The sequence below is a fragment of the Protomyctophum parallelum genome, assembly GCF_964188405.1.
Source record: "Protomyctophum parallelum genome assembly, chromosome: 10".
Taxonomy (NCBI): Eukaryota; Metazoa; Chordata; class Actinopteri; order Myctophiformes; family Myctophidae; genus Protomyctophum; species Protomyctophum parallelum.
The window spans coordinates 13,563,097-13,572,366 of record NC_139704.1 but is presented as its reverse complement, the minus strand read 5'-3'; positions in this window follow the sequence as shown (position 1 = coordinate 13,572,366).

The following is a 9,270-nucleotide window of genomic DNA, read 5'->3' as shown; positions in this document are numbered from 1 at the left end:
TGCTTGTTGTGTTCCTGTTACGCAACCAGGGTCAAAATACATCCCAGATATGAAAATCATTTCTGTTTGAAAGGGCATGGCAGTATAATCCATGACATGTATTTAATTTTCCAGGAATTAGGTTCTGAGCAGATCAAACAGGATTTAGATGTGGGAAAGTTGCATGTTACATGTTTTCCTGCAATGTAAATATTCATTATTACATTTTTGATACATTAGATTACAAATATGTAGTGAAAGTGGAAGGTGTGTGGAGTTTGCATGTTCTCCCCGTGTCCCCTAGGGTAGATACCCTCACAAAAACATGCCGTAATCCTGGTCTCTAAAACTACCTCCCCCTGGCCAGCCGAAAAGATGTGCACATGTGGCCACTAGCCAATGAAAACTCAACCAACTCAACCAAGCCACACCCATCACTAGCTCTCAGCCCCCCCCCCCCCCCTCCCTCTTTGGCTGCTGTAATGTGATCTCCCCTATGGATCTCCCTCTCCGCACTCCGCAGAGAAACCTTACCTATAGTCGCCTCACCATTTCTCTTATTCCTTCTAAATCTCTGTATTTAAAATATAGGTCGCTCAGCGAATGTCTTAGTTACATTAACATTGTTCTTAGAAACTACTTGGTTTGTGCCTAACTACTACGATTAGACAGATCACGTTGGTTATTTCGCTACTGCCAGTACTTCTGATTGCACGCACACACACACACACACAACACTGCCGCGCGGATTTAAGCTGTCAAACCTATTTTGTTAAAGTTACATATGCCACAGACGTGTGTGGTTATGATTAATTATGAGTGTTATGATTTATGAATGTTATTTTGGATTATAAATATATATATATGTTTATTGCTAATATTATATATATATTTATATGGTGGTATTGTTATAGTATATATATATATATGTGTATATGGAATTATCTTAGGCCTAGATGTCTTCTAAAATATATATATATATATATCTATACCTGCGCAGCAGTTGTTATGAACCTGTATTAGACTAGCCTCGGTCCCAGGCTTACTTATCTGTGAAAAGAAAAGCCTGGTCACAACCTAAGGCAGAGAAGCTATCGGCGGTTGTATCCTCCGGAACAGCCGTCAAATGTATTTCCCCCGGATACGATATTTTCCCGAACAATCACAACACTTGTTTCATTCGCGGAGAATGTAAACTGATTTGTAAAGCATCAACGATTTCACTTCCGCTAAAATCCCGCAACTTCCGTTGATAGTCTTTTCAGCTTAGGTCTTGCCCAGGGTGGTATTAGACTAACTCTCCTCCCATGCAGAGTATACTAATGGGTCTTCAGACAGACTGATTGTCATCAGCTGTGTGTCTGGGGTACTCCCTTTGGCCATGACCATGGAGGCCTGATCATCCTCCCTGATTGGCTGACGGTCACGTGAGGGAGCTAACGGCCATGGCTCTCACACTACTTTAACTTAGCCCATTCATTTCATCCCCAGACAGGCACTGGGGAAACACTGACTTTCAAGGTCTTTCCCCCATCCGTCGTATCGCTGTCGTTTCCAACTGTTTTGCCCTTATTTTGTGAAGTTGAACCTTTTGCTTAGTTAAGTTACCTCCCTTCGGAAAGGAGTAACTTTAGTTTTGTTTTGAGCTTCCGTTTTGATTGTATTTATTTGAGTTAAGAGCCATTATTTTGTAAACTATTGTTGATTCTTATAATTTATTCATAATACTTTTGAATAAATTCTGGTATTAAGACCTTGGTTTCATTTCTCCTCCATATATATATATATTACCTTTACCCCTAGACATATGGTTTTGTAACAACTTGCCTGAACTGTGCAGCTGATATATATACAGCATTGTCATATTTAAAAGGCGCTTTATAGCTTCTCTCAGCTCAAAGCGTGTATGAATAAGGAGATAAATGAACAGCTGACGTCTGTGGGAGAGGACGTCAGCTGTGTGTGTGTGTGTGTGTGTGTGTGCGCGTGTGAGAGGGAGGTAAACAGTCAGCAACACGTTAGATTTCTACTTCTACTAAAGAAAGAGGAGCCATAAGTCCATCTTAAATTCGGGGACATAAATTGCGCAAAATACTGTTAAACATGACGGCATCAGCCTGCTGCATCCTCCTAGCTGTTGTGTGCTAAGCTAAATCATCATACAGAACAGTCAACACGGCATTGACCAGGGTTGCCACATTGACTGAGAGGGAAACAAGCAACCAGGTCTATGAAAATGTTAAAGGTATATTCAGTGATTTCACTCAAAAAACCTTAGGTTTCGTTTTTGGCTGTGGGACCCAGCCTTTCAAACATTTTCATGTCATGGACCACTAATATTCTATATGTATATATATTTATATATATATATATTATATATATAATATATATATTTTCTATATACACACCGGTATATATACAGTGTACACAAACCGTATATCTAGGTGTGCCCCGAGATTTTTAGGCTATGAAAAGTGTGCCCTGGGACAAAAAAGGTCACGATCTACCAGTAACGTCAGATCAGGGGTTTTGTCGGCCAGCGCCAAAAATGCTCCCCGACAGCATAATCGGAGAAAATACCGGGCAGTGTGTATGAGCCATAACGTGTTGACTACACTACACTACACTAATAAGGACACATAATAATAACTAATAACCCATCCGTTACTACATGTGGAGTCAACTCCCGCAATTTCCTTCTTCCCATAGTGCGCGGCAAAGTAACTCTGGGATGAGCGGCCGCGAAATTCTAGTATATATATATATATATATAATATATATATTTTGGTTTTTTTTACTGTGTGCATGCGTGTGTTGTTTTTTGTGTGTGATACAGCTGCGCCCTCTGGTGGCAGGTGGTGTTACAGCGTGTGACAGACAGACAGACAGACATGTTCTGCTGGGTTACATAGTAAATGGGTCACTGGTGTTCGCAATTAAGAAATAAAAAAAAGCCAGCCTTTTTGCTATTTCTGTTAATTAAACAGCATTATCTTTATAATCAATGGAATAATGCTTATATGCTTGGGGAGACAGTGAGACGGGTCTTAATATTGTGATATGGGTGAGTTTGTGCCCTTTAACTTTTAAGTAATGTTTAAATCTGCTTTCAAAAGAGTGGTGGGTGGTGCTTTAGAGACATCTGTTTCCTAATTGGAAATTAAAGTGGTGCTATCTCTTTAGTCACTCCTACTCTGTTGTGGTCATTGTGTGTAAAAAAACAAAACCTTTTTGTTTGTGTGATAAGGGATCAAGGCTGGAATGGAAGTAGAATCAGCAGTGTTGTCTCCCCAGGTCGAAGGACAATCATTATCCATGGTAACTAATGCAAAGCTGGTGAGTTATTGGAAAATATGGCACATTGTGTATTATTGAGGGCCCCTCCTATATACAGCTTTTGTCCCCACACGTCTCAATATTTGCCATTGACAATGAAAGGAGAAATTAGGTGAAATGTCTGCCAAATATGACGTAAATCTTGTCTCCACACATCTCATATTTGCCATTGACAAAGGAGAAATTAGGTCAAATGTCCGCCAAATATGACGGAAATTTGTGGCAACACAAAGCGCCCCTCACTTCACACGGGTGTGATTTTGTTTTTGTAAATAATACAGCAATTCTATTCTAAAGCTGTAGCTTATAAGGTTCATTATGAATACATTTTAAAGCATTATGAATACATACTTCATTCTGTATTTATTATACAATATTTTAATGTTAAACAGTTTCCAGAAGCTCTGAATCTAGTTGAGGTCATGCGATATCAGTTGCCGCCACCCCCACAAATCCTTAGTTGCATCTGTTGTCATATTTGATCTTGTTTTGTAAAGCACTTTGTGACCTTATTTTGGAAAGCTACGCAAATCAAGTTTATTGTTATTACAAATAATCATTACCAATCTGACCTTAGCCACACTAAGCTTGTACCTACTTCCTAAGCACAACCATTTTTAACCGTATAGTAGCATATACCGTATACTGTATCATAACCTGTTATGGTACCAAAACGTATCCGTAAATATATGTACCGGTATGTATTTTCATGATAGCCTAATGTACATTCTATCCTTTGTGGGAGAAGTGTGTGTGAAGTGTAGCGCAGCCGCAGGTAAAGAGCACAAACAGAACTAAGGCATGTGTTGAGAAGGTGCTATTTGCTAACAAGGCAAATTAGGGCAGGCAGAACTGGTAAAGAAGTAAAGCAGATTTTCATAAATAACTCACTTCACTTGTGATTAAGTGAGGGCCGCTCTTAACATTGCTATGACGATAAATACTGTATTGCTCAGACCTACTAAACAGACATAATTGGGGTACACAGTCACCATAAGTAACCTCCAACCTAAACGTTTGCTCTCCTACAGTCAAAGTTACGAGCCCTTGCATCAAACTAGTCGTGGCACTGCATTCCTTTCAATCCTATCATGCCCTTCAGTATCTAATCTCTCATCATGTACAGTAGTACGTATATGTTTTGTCTCTCGTCTTCATTTGTCCATTGTTCGTTTGGCATATCAGACCTTCTCATCAAGATAGAATACCTGTTAAAATATTTTAGCAGGTAGAACTTGATCTCCTCAACTTACACTGTCCTATAACCATATGACCTATACCTATAGTATGCACTATGCACTGATAAGTGTCCCTTTTGCACATGTAACATGTAATGTGATGGTAGCACAGACTGTACTGATGAGCAGTGGCGTGCCGTGCACGTGCACAGATAGATAGACACCTGCCCTTGCCCTCTGGACAGCAACGTGACCTTTTGAACTTTTGCGGGATATAGGGTATCCCAACTTTTGAGGGGATACCATTAGGATACATTCTAGTTAGTACCTTGCTTGGGCAGTTTGCTCGCCAATGCAAATAGGTCTATAATGTTCTGTGCTAGTTAATTTACCAGTTTTGTTTTTGACCACTGGCACTAATGCCATGCGCATGCATTCATGACAAAGTAGCACCTGAAATTCTATGACTAGCATGTGTAACAGACGTGATCTTGCGTTGTGTTATATGAAGCACCATAGACCAGGATCTCAGCAGTGAGTAGATTTATTCTGTACATCAGATAATGAGGCAATCACTGCTCTGCTCTGACGTATGTTTTACACGTTACAATTGCTGGAAATAAAGCAGATGCAGTACAATGAAACAACAACTTTGGGTACATATATGTAAATAATCTGCAGAACAAAATAAACACAACCTACCGCTTTCAAAGGCAATATGAAATAGGAAGTGCGGTAGGTTACGTCATTTCCTTAAAGGCAACCGCCTGAACTCTTAAAGTCACAGAACACTGGATCACAATACAATATAATGCCTGGGCAAGTGGAAGCACTATTAACCACGTTACACATGCTTCCTATGTTCTGCTGATGTTCACGGACCACCAGTTGAAAACCCCTGGCCTAGAGGGTGGGTGGACGTCGTCCAAACGTAGCATGTGGACCTGCAAGGTGCACCATTGCTCCAATCCACTTCAAACTTGGCACAAACACTGTTCAGTGGCCTTATATGACAATAGTCACACAAGTGGCCACGTTAGAGGCCCCGGGGGGCCCTGGTTGCAATAGGTACATCGTTGCTTCAATTCGCACCAAACTGGGCACAAACACTGTGGTCTGCTATGACAATAGTCACACGCCAGGGGTCCCCTGCACACTGTTGCTCCAATAATATGCACCAGACCTGGCACAAACACTGTTCATGCCTCTGCCGTCACGGCAGAACCTCGGGACCAAGCATGTACCGAACCGAACATGCTTGGGTATCGGTTCCCACAGACGCAGTCACACGCTATGTGGTACTGTATGTATAGACATGGGATAAATTGCATAGAAAGCACTAATCTTAGCTCATATCCCATACCAACACAACAGTGGTCCCCAGGTAGATTCTTAGTGGTGGTCTCTCGTTCACAATCAATGGAAAACTCCTGAAATGAAGTATAAAGCTTTTTGTTAAATAAACGTTTGACCTCTTATTTAAGTTATACCATTTTGGAACCGAAATAGGGAACCGGAATCGATATGAAGAACCGGAATCGGTACCAGACTCACACAAATCCTAACAATACCCATCCCTAGTCACACCGGGAAAAACAAAATTGTGTACTAAATTGCACACATACTATAGCGGCATTACAGCAGTGTCTAACATTTCATATGGCCATAACTCGTTGACCATTAATGCAATATAATATGGAAATCTAACCAAATTTGCACAGGTTGTCAACATAATTCTCCTGACACATATCAGGAATGCCAGTGCCCACACCCGTGGGACAGTTCACAATATGTGGGAATATTGGCACTGAATCCACTGATGGTGATGGGATATTTTGTGTGAAAGCAGGAGCTGTTGCTAGTCTCCTCATAGCAACAGTCTCATATTTTTAGCACTGTCTTCTAATCTAAGCCAACCAAAATGCAGAATTACTATATGAACAATATTTGTACTGATGTGAAGGTGTGGTGTAGTAAAATGTCCCAGAAATGTCCTGTAATATTTCGAAAATAATGGGATCCATATAAAGTAGTAAAAGTACCTTTAGTAACATTTAAATGAACGTAGGATCATCATTACACCACAATACCCAACAAACATATCCGTTTCTAGGTGGGACATAGTGTAACTCTTTCTAGGTCAGCTCTGCATGGATCCAGCTGTCTGTGCAATGCATCATGGGTATGGTCCTGCTGATTCAGAAGCCACTACATATAATTCATTTTATGAAAATCCTGTCAAATCATAAAGTACTTTTCCCAAGGGCAACAGAAATGAAATTGATAGATTATTCTCTCCTACAGTAAGTAAAATAAGTAGAATGGGCCTGATGAATAGCGCTCGTGCAACAGAGGGAATCTTGACAGATTGCAGTGACTACAAGGGTGTGACCACCTGGGGATGACTGCTTGGCATAAACACTCTACAATGTCCTTAGTGACTTACATTTCCTGCAAGTTGAATGAGCTCATCAAGGCATAAGGAGAGAGTAAAACAAAAATCATCTCATAACCGTGTAATGCAATGCACTAAAGCAAATTACTTCGAAGTTCGAACAGTGATTTTCAGCCTTTTTCATTTTAAGGATGCCTTGTTTAATATGCATTATTAGGCCACTGACTCCTTTTTGATACATTTTGATCTCTGTGATGCCAATTTCCACTGTAAAGTCCTCAGTGTTGAGAGTGTACAAAATGTATGAGTTACAGGCCCATAAGGTTCAATTTAGTGCCCATCAATAATTCAGCTGGGAAGTGGGAACCCCCTGAAGGACCTCTGGGGGATCCCCGGATCCAACATTGATAGCCATTGCCATAGCATACGTGCAGCAGTCTAATACAGGGGGTTTCAACTGATTGTGAACGAGGGACCACCACCCTTAGAATCAACCTGTGGACCACTGTTGTGTTGGGTGGGGATATGGGCTAATGACATATAAAGTACAGCAGCCTTGTCTTCGTCTCAACCATTACTCTATAGCCAAATACCCAAAATCTCGGCCACTCGCTCACGGCTCACTCACACTCGCTCACTCCAGCATGGCAAATTATGGTGAAATTGGTGACCTGCCAAAATATGTGACAATCTTGTGAACTTCACACAACTTACATGGAAGTCTTTAAGTTTAAATACATGGCCTAAATACAGTTCTCTGCTAATGAACAAACTGCAACAATTTTTATTAGGACACTAACATTGTGATTGTCTACACGATTGTCACATATTTCAGCAGGTCACCAATTCCACCGTAACACCACCATGCTGGAGTGTGAGTGAGTGAGTGGCCGAGATTTGGGGTATTGGAATTTGGCTTATGGCTCTGGTCTCAGCCACCGCAGTGTATTTTTTGACACTGAAAATGACTACATGGACAGTCATCATAGGTCACCAGGTCATTCAGTTCACTGCTTCTCAACTAGTGGAAATTCCTACATCCTACATTACTAAATGAATGGTCAGGGACCACATGCAATACTTTTTATAGTCACTTTAGAAAGATACCCTGTATACAGTACACTTATATTAAGTATGTTTGTTTGTGTGGAGAAAACAAATTTGCACATTAAGCAAATCATCTGGGGACCCCCCTCCAAAGTCCCTTAATTGTCCCCCTGACCCACAGGTTGAGAATCTCTGGTCTAATAGCAAAAGAAAAAGCGATGATATCAATTCCAATGTTCATTTACTCCATGCCTCTCAAGCCTGATGTATGCTTCCGTGTGCAACATGCCACACAGCCTTCAGTCTACCATTGTTGATGCCCCCGGAAATGCTTTGGTCGTGTCCTGCGACAATCCCCCCCCCCCCCGCTGCAATAACCTTAATAGTAGCAAAAATACATCATAAATAAATACTGAAACCAGATATAATCATTAAGGAACGTTTATGAATGCATGCACATGACCCACAGGTTAAGAACCCCTGCCCTATGGCCCCAGAAAGCCAGTGAGTAACGCCGTGTTTGGATAGCGGCTGGCCAGTAGACACGCCTTTAAAACACAAACAGTTGCTCTGTCCTCCAAAAGCATGCTTTGTGTGACACATTGCATTCCAGTGCATGCAGCACAAGATACTGCAGGCAGAGACACTGCATGCACAGCTTCTATAGTCCATGCTATACTAGGTGGAAAGGCACGTTTATTTGTGTAGCACATTTCAGCAAGGCAATTTAAAGTGCTTTACATTTAGAGCTATATCTTGCGCCACCCCTTAACCCTTATCCCAAAATTATTGCAATTTTTTACTATTTTAAAAAACCTTTAAAAATGTTTCAAATAGCCGATCTACAAGCTCACAACGTCTCGATGTAGATCGGTTAGTTGAACTATTTACTTGCGCAAGCAGAGCGTGCAAGTAATGTTATTAGTCAGGTGCTACGATGCATATGTCCCTTAGCAGCATATGATATGACGTCATATGCTCGCACGGTGCAGATGGTGCAGGTATGTTTTCCGTCATGCTATGAAGCATATGTCCCATGACGTGATGAAGATATGTACCAATGTCCCTTGGCAGCATTTGATATGACGTCATATGCTGGCACGGGGCATACAGAAGCAGACCGGGCAGGTATGTTTTCCGTCATGCTACGAAGCGTATGTCCCATGACATATGCCAGGGTATAATTGGTTTACGATGGTGACGTAATGATGATATGTTTCAGTGTCGGGTGGATTAAAGGGACATATGCATCAAACCACCGAGTAACCACAGTATACCACTAATCAACTCAGAAATTACATATACATATGACGTGATGAAGATATGTACCAATGC